This window comes from Pollicipes pollicipes, unplaced genomic scaffold (genome assembly GCF_011947565.3).
Source record: "Pollicipes pollicipes isolate AB1234 unplaced genomic scaffold, Ppol_2.1 Scaffold_3457;HRSCAF=4064_pilon_pilon_pilon, whole genome shotgun sequence".
NCBI lineage: Eukaryota > Metazoa > Arthropoda > Thecostraca > Pollicipedomorpha > Pollicipedidae > Pollicipes > Pollicipes pollicipes.
In genome coordinates this window covers 41559-57560 of record NW_023596300.1, presented here as the reverse complement: position 1 = coordinate 57560, position 16002 = coordinate 41559, and positions in this window count along the sequence as shown.

Genomic DNA, 16002 nt, shown 5'->3' with positions numbered 1-16002 from the left:
CCGCCCGCCGCGACTCGGGTTGCCCCCGCTGGCGGGGTCGAGGCTGTGACGGCGGGAAGGCCAGGGCGCGCTCCGTCCCTCCACTCCGAAACAGGCCTGCAAGAGAGCGGGGATCCAACTCAACTACAGATATTCGTCTGAGTGGGATCGACCATAGAGTGCGGGCTGAGATACTGGGTCGTTGAGCAGGATGATGACGGTGGAAAATAAGGGGAGGTGGGTTGTTGACTGAGGCTGTTTAGATTTCTGCCAGCTTAGAAACTTGAACGAAATCTAAACATATCGTGCATTTTAATGCTGTAGGAGCAACGCATAAACATTTGTTTATTTCAAATGCTATACACATACACCCAAGGTCCCGCACGAACGCGTCATCCGAGTGTTTATAATGCACTCGTTTCTGTTAATGCGCTCCCATTGCCGGGCTGGTCCGTCGCCGAGTTTGTGTCGATTGTCTGTGTTCCTGTATAACACTGCTGTGTGAGATACGTTGCTGTCCCGAGTCACCTGGCCAGGTACGCCCCTGTCCTGTCCCGGTCCACCTGACTGGGTGCGTCGCTGTCCCGGCTCACCTGGCCTTGATAAGTCCCTGTCCTGTCCCGGCTCACCTGACTGGGTACGTCTCTGTACCGACTCACCTGGCCAGGTACGTCCCTGTCCTGTCCCGGTCCACCCGGCTGGGTATGCCTCTGTCCCGACTCACCTGGCCAGGTACGTCCCTGTCCTGTCCCGGTCCACCCGGCTGGGTATGTCTCTGTCCCGGCTCACCTGGCCAGGTACGTCCCTGTCCTGTCCCGGTCCACCCGGCTGGGTATGTCTCTGTCCCGACTCACCTGGCCAGGTTCGTCCCTGTCCTGTCCCGGTCCACCCGGCTGGGTATGTCTCTGTACCGACTCACCTGGCCAGGTACGTTCCTGTCCTGTCCCGGTCCACCCGGCTGGGTATGTCTCTGTACCGACTCACCTGGCTAGGTACGTTCCTGCCCTGTCCTGGCCTGCGCGGTTGGGTACGCCCTGTACCAAGTCACCTGGTGAGGTTCGTCTCCGTCCCCGTTCACCCGGCGAGGCTCATCCCTGTCCCCGCTCACCCGGTGAGATTTGCCCCTGTCCTGGCCCACCTGCTGAGGTTTGCCCTGTCCCCGCTCACGCGGTGTTGCTCGTCCCTGCCTCCGCTCACCTGGTGAGGCGCGTCCCTGCCTCCGCTCACCTGGTGAGACGCGTCCCTGCCTCCGCTCACCTGGTGAGGCTCGTCCCTGTCTCCGCTCACCTGGTGAGGCGCGTCCCTGTCCTGATTGGCGGAGGATCGTGTGCGGCGTCGCTCCTCGCGCCAGTCTCAGAGCGGAACCGGACGTGGGTTTCACTGGAGGCCGCTCGGACGCGCGCTGCTTTCGAAGGGCGACCTCGGCCTCGGAGCTGGGGAGTCGGCCACCAGCCGCGGCTTGCCGACCCAGACGGATGCTCCGGACCCGCCGTTGACTCCGCCGATGACAACGTGCTCGTCCGGCTGGCGGCGCAAGCGGACCGCTGAGTTTCCAGAGAGGTGCCCTGAGTTCGAGGTGCCCTGAGTTCGAGGTGCCCTGAGTTCGAGGTGCCCTGAGTTCGAGGTGCCCTGAGTTCGAGGTGCCTTGAGTTCGATGAGTCTTGAGTTCGAGGTGCCCTGAGTTCGAGGAGCCCTGAGTTCGAGGTGCCCTGAGTTCGAGGAGCCCTGAGTTCGAGGAGCCCTGAGTTCGAGGAGCCCTGAGTTCGAGGAGCCCTGAGTCGAGGAGCCCTGAGTTCGAGGTGCCCTGAGTTCGAGGAGCCCTGAGTTCGAGGTGCCCTGAGTTCGAGGTGCCCTGAGTTCGCGGTGCCCTGAGTTCGAGGTGCCTTGAGTTTCGAGGTGCCTTGAGTTCGAGGTGCCCTGAGATTGAGGCGCCCTGTGTTCGAGGTGTACGAGTTCGAGGTGCTCTAAGTTCCAGGTGCCCTGAGTTCGAGGAGCCCTGAGTTCGAGGAGCCCTGAGTTCGAGGTGCCCTGAGTTCGGGGAGCCCTGAGTTCGAGGTGCCCTGAGTTCGAGGTGCCCTGAGCTTGAGGTGCCTTAAGTTCGAGGAGCCCTGAGTTCGAGGTGCCCTGAGTTCGAGGTGCCCTGAGTTCGAGGTGCCTTAAGTTCAAGGAGCCCTGAGTTCGAGGTGCCCTGAGTTCGAGGTACCCTGAGCTTGAGGTGCCTTAAGTTCGAGGAGCGCTGAGTTCGAGGTGCCCTGAGTTCGAGGTGCCCTGAGCTTGAGGTGCCTTAAGTTCGAGGAGCCCTGAGTTTGAGGTGCCTTGAATTCGAGGAGCCCTGAGCTCGAGGTGCCCTGAGTTCGAGGTTCCCTGAGCTTGAGGTGCCTTTAGTTCGAGGGGCCCTGAGTTTGAGGTGCCCTGAGCTTGAGGCGCTCTGAGTTCAAAGTGTTCGAGTTCGAGGAGCCCTGAGTTCGAGGATCCCTGAGTTCGAGGAACCCTGAATTCGAGGTGCCCTGAGTTCGAGGTGCCCTGAGCTTTAAGTGTTCCAAGTTTGGGGCACACTGAGCTTGAGGCGTTTGAGGTCTGAGGCAATGGGCCATCTGCGACTCGTTCGGCATGCACCGAGGGACGATCTGTGATTACAGCTTCCCACAACCTAAGATTTAAGCAAGAACAGCTTCGGCTGTTGTGATCTTCCAGTGATTGCAGAGGGGGACATTGGGAAAATACGTCTTTTGGGGAACTTGTTGGCTATATAGCCACAGTTCAGGGTTGTCGACAGGTACACACCGATCTGCAAATAAATCAATGGATACCAATCTCTTAAAACAATCACCGCCGCTGACTACCGTTCACCGTCAGCCGTCAGCTTCAGCGCACGGCATACGGAATCAGCCGCAGCTTCTCCAGCGTGCACCAAAGGCTGAACACGACGTGTACGCGATCAACGCCGGACTCGGCTCATGTCTCGCGATGCGTTGTAGCGACTATTGAGGAGCATTTACAAAGAAGAGAACTTGTGTTGCCTAAAGCAGCTTTTCACTTAAAAGTATACCAATAGTCATGAGTGGGCTTCATTCACCATATCTGATGCTTACCTCAATATCTTCAAATGTGAAACATTCCCATTAAGCATTTTAACACACGTTCGGGTGGGAACCAGTTTGCACCCCCACTTCCGACATAATTTTCGGGCGGTGTGGCGTGGCCGACCTATGGCAAGTCCGAATTAGGCCGAGGCATCTAGGTTAAAGGTAGTTGCATGAGTAGACCTCAGGGCTGTTCGGCCACACATCGTGAGTTTGACCTTGTTTGACCTTAATGTTTAAGAAGGCCATCACCAAGAATCGTGTAACTTTGTCATAAGTGAGTTCACATACAGTTTTACCTGCCCAATGTATTTTGCGCCTCTAGATCCTTAGTTTTTTACATCTCGGGGGGCCAAATCACTCCCCCCCGGCCCCCCCCCCCTATTCCATCGGATTCAACCAGCCGCCGCCAGAGCGCGTGTTGAGGCACTGCTCAGTGTTTTACAGCACCGACTACCACACCGTACAACGCTGAAAAACCACCCAGATGGTGTCGGTGCTTAAGTATAGGTATAAAGTGGGCAACAATTTCTTAAATATCCACGTGTTTCTGTAGGAGACCACGGGGAGCAGACCTGGTGTTTGAAACGGTTTAAGACATATGCTCGTATGGAAAAGAACTGGACACTGACACTGACATACCTCGTCTCTCCCTGAATCTTCTGTTTGCTCTTTTTAAGCGTCTCATGTCCTCCGCATTTTGTCGGTATTTTCTCACCGACTGCGGTCACGAAGAAGACAGTACTTTGGATGTTTTTTTGGGCGCCAATATCAGCGACATTCGCAGTCTCTGTCATTGAGCCAACCACACATTTTCCATTGGGCGGGCGGTAAGCCACCACATAATCAGGGTCATTTGCTTCAGCGCCACGGCTGTCTGCCTCACATGATAATCCGGCAGCTGGGGGGGGGGGGGGGGGGGGCAGCAGCGGCGGCAGTACTGCTAAGCAGCTGTCACCGGCAAGACTGGTTGAGGTTTTGCACGGCTGCACTGTTAACACTAGTTCACTGGCTTCCTATACTAATATGCTGGTATACTGGCTCACTGGTTCTTGTTCCATGTTCCTCAGCCCACTGATTGCGCCACTCACACCGTCTTTTCGTTTCGGGTAGATTGCAGCACTGGGGTAAATCCGATGACCTCATTAGCTACCTTGCTGACGCAGCATGTATGGAGAAACGCTTTACTCAGATATCTTGCCCTTCCATATCTCTTACTATCACGGTCATTGCGCTACCCACAACCTTATCACACGACGGGAACGATCTGGAAGGTAGGTCACGTGATTTAATGGCAAGTTGGGATGAAGTAGCATCACCACGTTTCAAAGCGGTGCGCCTTCCTTGGCACCACCAGTACCGAACAGCTTGCTCCGTGTCGGTCTGGACCTAACGACTCTTTCCCCAAGCGAGGACAAGGCCGGGATACGTGACTGCCGATTGACAGCGATTTGTCGGACAGTGATTTGTCGGAGCCAATGAGTCAGTGGTGCTCCCTATGCTATCCAAAGGCCCACGGTGCCAAACAGGGGGGTCCCGTGTTAACAAAGGAGACCGAGTCAGACGGGGTCGGTGTTGGAGAAGGCCTGAAGAGCGGCCGCTAGGGCCAGTGTCCCCGTGTGTTCGGGAGTGACAATCAAGGGCCAGACTGGAAGACTGAAGGGCTCCAGGGGCTGACTGTAGCCATATTGAGGCCCCCCCCCCAACCGTAGAGCCGTGATCTTAAACTTCACTCAGAAGGCCTCCTGCACGGATTGGGTACCCCTGGGGCAGTCAGCCTCTGGGACCCTGGACAATAAACCTCTATTTCCGAATCAACGCACAAAAGTTGGCCATATAAGACGTATGGAGTGGGGCTCTCCGACAAAACGTTCAAAAATGATCGGGCTAATAAACTTCTACATGCTATCTTATGCGCACGTACTTTCCGTACGAAATTTGTCACTGAAGAACACTTATTTACGAGAATCTGCCCACGGACCTTTACGTGCACAATCATTTTCGTTACATGCTTTCTCCCAAAAAATAATTAAACATGCAAACTTTATGTTTAACGAACCTTCTTCAATGCGAACTTTTGACGTGGCAAGCGTCTCACACTACGTACCTGACCCCACGCGAAGCTTTCCACTTGTACTTTTGTCCGTAACCGGTTTTAAAAAGTAAAGTGGTGTTTTACGTTATTAAAATAGCTTTACGTAATGCGTGCCAGACGGCCATAAGCCAGCATATCAACGGGCTCGCCCCTTACCATAGGTCGAGGGCGGTGCAAACCAGATGGCCTGTATTCATCCAAGCAGCCGGGCCCCTATTTTGAAAAAGTACGACCTTCAATGAAACTGATGAGGCAGGGATTGAATATGCACGCCCTAAACAGAAATCCGTTCCGGTGGTCGTAGTTATCAAACGACTCAGACAGATATCGGCTATCAAACGGCTTTTAAACGGCTATCAATCTCAGCAGCTAATAACAACCAGACTCACTTTTAACGTCTCTCCTACTTTTGATGACCTAGAGCTTTTAAACTGACGAAAAATAGTTTGTTTTAATCAACGTAACACTTTTACATGTCAGTATCATCTTCGTCTCAAAGTAGTCATCGTAATGAGTTCTCATTCCCCCTAATGACCAAAGAAATGAACTATCTTTACCTCCCAGGATTACAAATCGTTCTGAGAAATGCCAACCGTTTACTCTCTCCCAGTTCGGGAGGCACGGCCGATTAAGTATGCGGAATAAGAAAAGGGTTCTGTGGGATCCACTTGTTCCCTTCCATCTAGGCCAGGAGACTAATTTAAAAATCCTACCCAGACCGGTATTCGTGAGAAAGCCCGTTTTTGCCTCAGACCCTGGATTTCACTGCCCCCCGCCAAAAAAACCGAAATCTGTGGCGTCGCTCCTGGAGGGTGGAGAAGTGGCAACTGCCTGCTTTGTTCCCCCCCCCCCCCTCCCTTTTCCGCTGCCCCCGGTGACAGGCCTGTGCTATTACTCATACTGAGATCATTACGGGCATAGATTGCTCCACTTCTGGCTTTGGCACGCGAGGTTGGCCGTGATGCACGGAGAACCCGGATAGGCAAAAGGGTTTTCAAAGTTCATCGACATTTACCCACCAACCAAGCAAGACAACGACACAATTATCACGCACGTCATGAGTTTGCATTACGGGTATGATGCCTTGAAAAATGCGCTTCGGTGGAATCGACGGCGCCATTGGGCCACCACATTTTTGCTTTTTGTAATTTGTCATATAAACCATTAAGGGGTGTAGAATCGGGAAATGAGCCGGGAGGGCTGAGCAGAAAATAATGCCAAAACATTCCCTGAAATACGTCAACATACAGGGTACTCTACGGATTTGGATCACTTCTTCCCAAAGTTTGGGGAGTGGGCTTGAGCCCAAGTAGGGGGGGGGGGGGGAGGCTGCATGCTCTTGAACTGAAGAGGAAACTGAAAACCTGCTAGTCCCGCGATGTGAACTAAAATTTTTGACTGCTGCCTCTCGGCTTTTACGAAAGGCAGGAACGTGCAGCCATTAATAAGAATAATTTTTGGTCTCTAGGTACTATGATAAATGTTTGATAGCAATTCGACATGAATATTTAGCTTGACGCTGTAGCAGACTTGCTTGATTACTAGACATAATATAACAATTCGAAATACACTGCGTCTCAGCATTTAGGTATCAACAATCTTTACATTTTAAACGGTGAATGTCAGTCGTGTGGAGATACTGCTCTGATGATTCTTTAAGACCGTTTACCACCTTAGGCTACAACATAGCACATTGATCGACACTACTTAAATGCGCCGATACCAACTAATTTCACAGATTTCAGTATCCTTTATAGAACATTCGGAACTAAGGTAACCCAAACACAATGATCAAAATGCTCACCGACAGTTAAGCCACGTGATTGTCATCCCATCGTTTCCTCCCGACGAGCGGTTAGCTCACGCCTCCTGCTCGCGTCCTGCCGTCAGTCACGACGCTGATGCCCTCACTGTTTCCCTCGCTGCGTACCTCACTGCATTGCTTTGGTTGCTGCGATGAAACTGAACAACGCGCCAGCCATCGTCCTTGAACGCTATGCCTGAGAAGTTTTTACGGTCTTCGTATGAAAAGTCAAAAGGTCAAGTCGTCCCCCTTCGGAGGGTTTCATGACCTGGAAGGCGCTTTCGGTCTTGGCGGAGCCAAGCAAGCCGTATTGAATGATGCTGCCATTGACCAGCCATTTATAAGTGTGGAATTGTCCTTGGGAGAGGACGTCGACCGTGTACGAGGGGCAGACCAGCTTTCCGCAGTTTCGGAGGTCCGTGAAGGTCCGTGAATCCAGCCTGGATTGCTCCACGCCATCCTACGCTCTGCCCACCTTCATGTGGATCGGCCGACTCCCAGGAAATCTCCTTGTCGACGGAAAGGCAGAGGCAGGGCCCATAGTTGCACACGTTGAAAACCGAACGTTCAGGTGGCCGATGGTCTGCTCGGTCCCAAACCACTAAACAGGAATTCATGTGATCAAATGCAACTTTTTCTAAACTGTAAGCCCTATTCCTGTCACAAAAACAACAAACATGATTGGTTTTCTTTTCTCACACTATAATCTGATGAACAGCACCGATATTTATCGGCTTGAACACCGATGGGTCCGGTCCAGAGCGTGACATCGCCGCTGTTAAACCGTGAAGTAGGGCCTCGCCGGCATCAAGAATCTGGTTGAGTATCTTGCTCGGGTCATTGGCTGCGGGGCCGTCAGAAACGATTCATAGCATGCCGTCACGGTAAAAAACCGAGCGTTTTTGATCGGGGTCAATCATCTAGCTCGGAGGACAAGAAATGCTAAGTTACCCACCGCAGCGGAGGGCTCTAATCCCTGCAACCGTCATCATGAGCCGCCGGGTGCACCTGTCACGGGTTCAGAGGTCAGCGCACGGTGAACCGTCGCATGCCGTCCACGCTATCTGCTGCTCGTCCGGAGTGCATTCTGACCACTAGTCCGCCGATAGCGCCGTAGGCAGCGCGCCGTGGCAGCGCGGCGGCCGATCCTGGGGCCCGCCTCCGGCTCCAGCGGCGCCAGCCACCCGGCCACGGCACGCATGACGTCACCGACCTGCCGGGACGGCCGCTGGAGCCCAGGTCGTAGAGGCTGGCGCTGTCTGAACTCCTGCGGGAGCCCTCCGAGGCACCGCCGGAGAGCCGGGGCCGAGCCGACACGGGCGCATCCGCGTGGTGCGGGCCCCCGCCGTCGTAGGCGTCGGTCGCAAGCTCGCTCCGGCAGCCTCCCCCTGGCTGACCTGACCGCTGTCGGCGTAAGCGGCTTTGCTGGTGACGGATAGCACGACCGGAGGATCAGGGGCTGGCACACATCCTTGCCGAGTCTGGGAACCTTGGGCAGAGTGCGAGTCACAGTGGGTGTGACGTGTGAACGCACGAGCTGTTACTGCTGCAGACACGGCCATAAACACGGAGGGTGCTTCTTTGGTTCTGGTTCTGGTTCTGTGTTCTGGCAGTTTTGGCCGCAACATGTTTCGACACCTGTAACGCGTGGGAGGTCATCGGACAGGACTCCAAGGGGCATGCTAGGGTTATCCCTCGCACTTCAAACAATTTTCCACCAGTGCATGCCCTCATGTCCACGATGGTTAGTACAGCAAAGTACCCGAAACGATGACGCATTGAAAGCCAGAGCCCGAAACGAAGCGAGGCTCGAAGCACCGCCAGGGTCAAACCGCACATTGGCCACGGATAAATAAGCAGCAGTCGCGAAAAGAGCGTGCCGGCGGAGCCCGAACGCAGCCCGGCGCAACAGACAGTCAACTCCACAGTCACCTCCAGAGTCAGAACAGACAGTCAACTCCACAGTCACCTCCAGAGTCAGAACAGACAGTCAACTCCACAGTCACCTCCAGAGTCAGAACAGACGGTCAACTCCACAGTCACCTCCAGAGTCAGAACATACAGTCAACTCCACAGTCACCTCCAGAGTCAGAACAGACAGTCAACTCCACAGTCACCTCCAGAGTCAGAACAGACAGTCAACTCCACAGCATCTCCACCTGTCGAGGCGGCGCCGGCGCCGGCCGCCTCCTCCGACGAGGCTCCTGGGCGCGCCGCAGGGTGGCGGCGGGCGGCGTCGCGCTGCCGACCTCGGACGCATCCGGCTCGGACAGCGACTCGGCACCATCCAGCGACATGTGACGGCTGGTGGCGGCTGGAACAGGGAAGACCTCTTCAGCGGCCACGTGGGTCGCACGGCCGGCTCGCGCGCTTCCTGTTGCGCGTCGGAAACGGCGTGTCCGTCTCACTGCAGGTCATGTCACGACCGGTGTTGCCTGTGGACGCGACATGCGTGGCAGCCACCGAGCACTTGTACGATAATCCCAGCCAAACAAGTGTTGCACTTCAGCAGATTGGTAGGGTGGAAATAGTCGCGAGCACGGTCTGAGCTGTGCTGACATCCGCCCGTGAAATACCCATCGTCACATCCGCTAAATTCACCCAGCTAGATTCAGTGCCGGTCGTGAGCCGCTGGCACTGGATCTTTCATTCCGTCGTGCACTAGTTCGACGGCCATGCCCGCACTGGGTGTTTATTTGAACATTGGGAGCGCTGAGATCGGACCGCCATGGCTGTGGCCCTTGGGACTCGACTGGGCATATTACAGAGCTACTACGTCGTTCGAGAAGATGGCTCCGGATTCCCCATCTAACGCCGGTGTGGAAACAGCCGCCATAATCTTGGTAGACAAAGTGTCTGGGCGCGGACCTCGCTCGGCATGTAGAGCTTCAGGATTGATTGCTCCGACTGGGAGAAAAACCTCGGTTTTCTAGCGGCATTTGCAAGGCGCGAAGTTGGTGACCAGTGGCTTTGCTCTAGAGCTGCCTGCCATTGTCTCATCAGGGCAGCACGGGGTCCGAGGCGGATATTCCAGATTCGGGGCTCGCGAAGAGAGACATTTGGCCTTATACTGAAGCCTGGACAGCACATCTGGAAACGTGATGAGGGCGTATTGCTTGAGTTTACTTTGCCGCGAGAAGCCTCCCACAAGACCTTTGCCCCAATTGGTATACCGTAACGTAACTACACCTTCGAGGCTGCGAGAGTCCAGTCTACCTTAAGGCCGTGTTATATTGTCGAATCTCAGGAATGTCCCAGCTTCCCAACTGTCACTGGCGTCCAGGCCACGCGTCCCAGTGTTAGCTGCACCCATGTGCGATAAGTCGCACATCATGCAATATGAGATCGTGCCGCTTGTCGCTTGAAGGACACAGCGGTCACGCGAAGTCGATGCTGACAATCCGAGCGTGACATCGTGGCAAGGGTTATCGAATTTATTGGTCCGGATTGTCGGGAGCCTTCTCCAACTCCATTGTTTCAGAACGAGTGGACGATTGTGAACCCCGAAAGCATCTTTCCAGTCCCAACGATGCACAACTGATAAAGTCCAGCTAAACGCAGCAACTTTCGATTCCAATCACCGTAACGCCATGCCATGAATACCGCGTCACAATCCTGTAGCTCATGCTAGTTACTGGCAGGATGTGGTCCGGCTTATGGAAAGGCGGACAGCTTTCTGCTGAGCGGATGAAATGTATATTTCTCACTAGTCCTATCCATGTTTGTTTATTTGTGCTCATCCCCCGCAAAATGGGATGGGCGGAAACGGACCCTCGTCGATTACAAAAAGGTTCATATTAAGGCTGAATAGAAGTAGATATATCAGACAGAGAATAACCCCATAGGTATTGCGACGGTGCACCAGAGCCCTAAGCCACAATACTGGAGGCGCCCTTTGCCTGATGAGGTACGCTAGGCCACCCCGATGTAGCTCGCTTCACATAACTGCACCGACACCGCCCAGTGCCGGCAATCCAGTACCATCAATCCAGTACCGTCAGTTCAGTCCCGTCATTTCAACCGTCAATCGTCCGCCCTAGGTCAGAACGGTATGTCTCAAGTCTTGTGTTGGAATTTGGGCGCAATTTGCAAAAGCAAAGACTTCCTACAACAGAGCCGTGCTTCCACACATGTTAAGGGTGCCGTCTCGAATCACTCTTCACCTGACATCTACTATCATGCTGGTGCATACTGACAGGTTCTTTCAAGCACTTAAGGTCCGAAGTCCAGCAGTCTGAACATGACCCATTTTCTTAAGAACCTATTTGACACGGCGTGACTAAATTCCAACTCCCTTTATGCTCGAGAAAAGGGGCGTAGGCGAGTGGAGTTTGGGCATCTTCTCGGTGGCGTGGGGGGGGGGGGGGGGGACACGTGGGTCCGCTCTGAGGCCCTGAAAGGGGCAGCAGGGTTGGCCGGATGTCGTATTAGGGTTCACAGTCCTGCGGGACGGGCCCTGCAATGCTAGTCAGGGTGCTCTTTATGCCGATTGGGGCCCCTTGAGTCGATGGGGTCCCTATGTCGGTCAGTCACCATCAGTACCGAACAGTCGGCTCCGTGTCGGTCCGAGCCTCAGGGCCCACTTTCCAAGCAGGGACAATGATGCAGTCCGCGATTTAGACTGGTCGCGGCCGCTGAAACAATCAATAAGGAGCCCCTCTGTGCTGGACAGGGGCCCACGGTGCCTGACAGGAGGTCCTGTTCTAAAAAGGAGCCCCGATTTGCCTACGAGAGTGTTTGTTCGAGGTACCCGAAAAGAAGTGTAAAAGGCTCCCGGGACCGACGATGAGGGGCCCGATTTGAGGGTCCGAAGGGCTGACCAGAGGTTGTATCCCCTTCGCCGATCGAGACCCTGTGGGGCGATAAGGGCATTCAATTCGGTTAGGTTTCGTCAGAACCAAACAAGTCGGTTCAGTGTTGGTCCGAGCCCTTGGGCCCTACTTTCCAAGTAGGGACAAAGCCGTTTCCCAGGATTTTCATCGGTCGGGCCGCTTAAACATTCAGACGCTCCTATGTCGGCCAGAGAACAGAACAGGGACACGGACCAGGCCCCGAATGCCAGAGGGCATCTCGCGTGCTATTATGTTATTTGAGGGCCCGGACCGCAGCACTGGGAACCCTGATACGACATCCGGCCAGCATCGCTGGCCCTTCAGGGCCTCAAATCAGCCTCAAATTGTGGGGATATGAGAATGCACGACGGGGCTGCATAATGAGACAATGGCAAGACATCGTGTTAGCCAGGAGCTCCAGCGCTGAATGCCCCCCCCCCACCCATTTCAACCAAGGTTCGTTAACACGCGCTCGGGTGGGCGGGGTCGAATTGATCCCCCGAAGGTTTTTCCCAAATGGTTTCCGAACGGCGCACCGTAGCCACGCCAAATGTTGCACAGCTGTACACAATTAAATAGCGGATAGTTTGGCATCACAATTTAGGTGTAGCTTGCAAGATCATTGACCTATGGCAGGTCAAAGTCAGGCCATGGTTTCAGCGTAGGCAATTTGTAGGGAATCATTTAATCTGATCCGACAACAAGATGTTAGACGAAGCCATACATCTCTGAGATGCCTTCTTAGGCAACACAACAGTTTAATGAGCAAATAACATTGACCTAAGGTCAGGTATAAAGGTCTCACCAAGGTCAAAACTAACCTGTTTTGTTTCTCAAGGGCTTGCTTGTGTGGGATAGTTTCTGGTGCTCATCTCGAATTTACTGATAGCAGGAACAAAACAAGGTCACTGACCTTGGTCAAACTGGTCAAACAAGGTCACTGACCTTGAAGGAGCATGCAACCCTTTGCCTAGAAATGGTTATCTAGGTTCTGGAGGCATTTTGGAGACCAGCCTGAAACTTCATCTTGTTTGACCTTTTTGACCTGAAGGTCATGACCTTAGAACCTGAAACTTCGACCTAAGTGAGTTCACGTACAGGTCAATACACCCTGTAAATTTGGTGTTTCTAAACTTTCTTAGTTCCCCAGATCTCAGGGAGGGGGGGGGGGTCAAATTGACCCCCCACCCGAGCGAAGGGTATCTAGCCGGCCACCCGGGCGTGTGTTGAGCTGAAGGCTGAAGCCTAAAGCCCGGGCTGAAGTTGAGTGTTTTTTTCCAATCATTGAACCCCTGCGGCAATTAGTGATACTTTTACGCCAATAAATCCCCTGGGTTGATCCAAGGCCAATTTCTCGGCTGAGAGGGTCTCCCGCATCAGGGGGGGGGGGGGGGGGAGGACCAATGGATCCCTCTAGCGCCTCCGGGTGACCAGGTTGCTCCTTCACGTGTTGCCAGAATGGTAATCGATAGGCACCCCCCCATGGGACGGAATAACTATTCAGTCCCTGATAAGGGAAGATAATGCCTCCCTAGTGTTCTACACATGAGGTCTCTGGCTAAGAAAAATACCAGTAATGGAAAAGATCTTTGTTTGGCCGAGGACGCTCATCTCTTTACAGAATCGACTATAGAAACAGGTTACATGGCAGGGCTGTGAGCCAATCCGTTTGCAAACCTTAGGAGCAGTGACATCCATTGCCGGGGTTGCGGTTTCCATCAAACCCGTTGGCGTTGTCTGGTAAACCTAACACCGAGCGACGGGCGCCATGCGCCACATACCGTCGTCCTAGCTCATACCGGCCGTCTGGAAATACTGCTTCCAAAACTCTTTCAAACTCAATTCTTACCATTTAATGATCAGACTGTGACGGTTATTTCACCTGCATAATTTGGAGGGTGTAAAAAGTTGAAAGGTCCAATGAGCACGAAAAGGAAGATTTTACCTTTGGTTACCAGTTTCACCACTAGAGCCTAATACCAGTTTGCGGTGCTGTGAAGCTCATCCGTTCCTTTTATCAATCTAAAAATCGTAATAGCAAGATACATGCCTTGGCTTCCTTTCAAGAATACAACTGATGTGTTTCAGCGTTCAGAGCTACTTTTTCAGACGCGTCATCACTTTCGTCAATCCATCGACCGCCGCCTAATATCAGCGGGCCAGCACGGCGCGGCCTCACGGAGACTGCAACACCAGATGTCTTTTCTGTTTCAGAACTTGCCAGCGCAGGTATTCATAACAAAGTTATAACTTATTTTCACGTCTCATGAAAACAAGTTTTAACGAGCTATGTGTATATGTATAAAGGTTCGTGTATGCGTCGTTGGGAGGGAGGCAAAACCAATCTCGGAGGCGAATATCTTTCTGTGTTGTCACTTGCACTTATACTGAGCATTCTGAGGCGGTTGAGGTGGCGCTGCACTCCCGGAGCTCATACCCTTGAAAACATCTTGCATGGGTATCAAATAAGCCATTGCTACCCGCGTGGCATTTCTTTTGAGCCGGGCTGCAGGGCATACTGCTTCATACCACTGCTCAAAAAATTGGTTTTGGAAAAACAAATCGTCGTGGACTCGATGCTCGGGTACACTTACAACGTCCAGGGATACATTTGTTTCTAAAAACAGCTCTTCTTTCATGAGATGCACTTTCAGGGCGTTTACGACCTTACGCGTTTTCAAAGGATCGGTTGCCCACGCCTTTCATCAACAGTGGTAGTAGCTAGTAGTGCTTAATCGCAGGCAATACACATCATGCATGGCTATTATGACTCCGTTATCATACAAATGCACATAACGGAAACATGCAGGATAGATATGATGAACCAGGATACGCTCGAAACTCATGTAAAAATGCCACCTTGCATAAAATGGACACCTTACTTTATTCAATGAAAGAAATCGACGCAGTGCCCCATTTGAGCATTAATGTCGACAGCCTAATCCTGAAAAAGTGAAATGAAATTGGTGGACGTTGGAAATTAAGGAGCCCCTTGCCCGGAAGAAAATAAGAGATCTCATTATTGTTGAGTAGACTGGGTCGAAATGAGCTAAGCGAACAAGGTCATCCCATGTTTGCCTGGGCCGCGTTCCGTCTGTTGTCAGCACGTTTGTCAGCTGGAATGCGTGACGTCCGCGTCCTGACGGTGCGTTCGATGAGTGGGCTGACAGGAAAGTTTTTTAACTTTACTTTCCCTTCTTCCTTTACCTTTTACTTCAGGCCTCGCACTAACTCTGGCTGACAACCAACAAACTACGTACCAAGTGGTGTTGGGAGGTGTGGCTTCTGCTCCGGTATAACCATCATCTATCTCATCCGAATGTTGCGTGCTTCTTCCCATTTTCGATTCATTTCAATTTTTTCCCTCTCATTTCAAATGTTTACTTATAACGGTACTAATTTACTGGGCAACACAACCACACACCACACCAATCACTGTCACTAATCTTTCTACGGTTACCCATAGCATTTCAATTCAATTTAGTATAGCTATCTCACGCCGCATTTCACCCAGAATTAGAGACAAGTGCCCCACCACACCCAACGTACTCGCCAATGCGAGAGCTACGAAATGAAACCCCCGCTTCGGTCAAAGCGATTTTAAACTGATAGTGCTTTCTCCCCATGCTGACAGGCTGACAAAAATTATACCATGAACGTCCGCCAGCGCGTGACGTAACAGGCCACGTGACTTTTTGGTGACGTGACGTGATGTGGTGCAAATACTGGGGCGTGATTTGTGCTGACAAACGTACTGACGACAGATCGGAGGCAGCCCTGAGACGTTTATCTTTTGAGAATGGATTAGTGAAACAAATTATATCAAAAGGTTTGAACATACCCGCCCGCAATCCAGAGAGCAATGACAACGATGGCCTGGGCTGCAGTTTCCGTATGAGATAGATAGAAATATAGAAATTCTATCTTTACGCTTACAGTTCAGCCACCAAATTCCAGCCCCACTCCGCGGTGCTTTAAGGGCTAATTTGTTCCAATCAACAGTGCAAAAATCGCACACGTGACAAATGCGCCTAGACCGCTTTCTAAATGTAAGATTCGATGTCATGAGGCGTTCAAAGATACTTCTTTCAGAAGCGTTATCATTTTCGTCCACCCGTTGACCGTGGCTCAGTATTAGCTGCTGGGTAGAGGCTGCCCGGCCCATGGAGACTGCAACGCCCGGCGTTGAGGTTTTGTTTCAAGATTTTC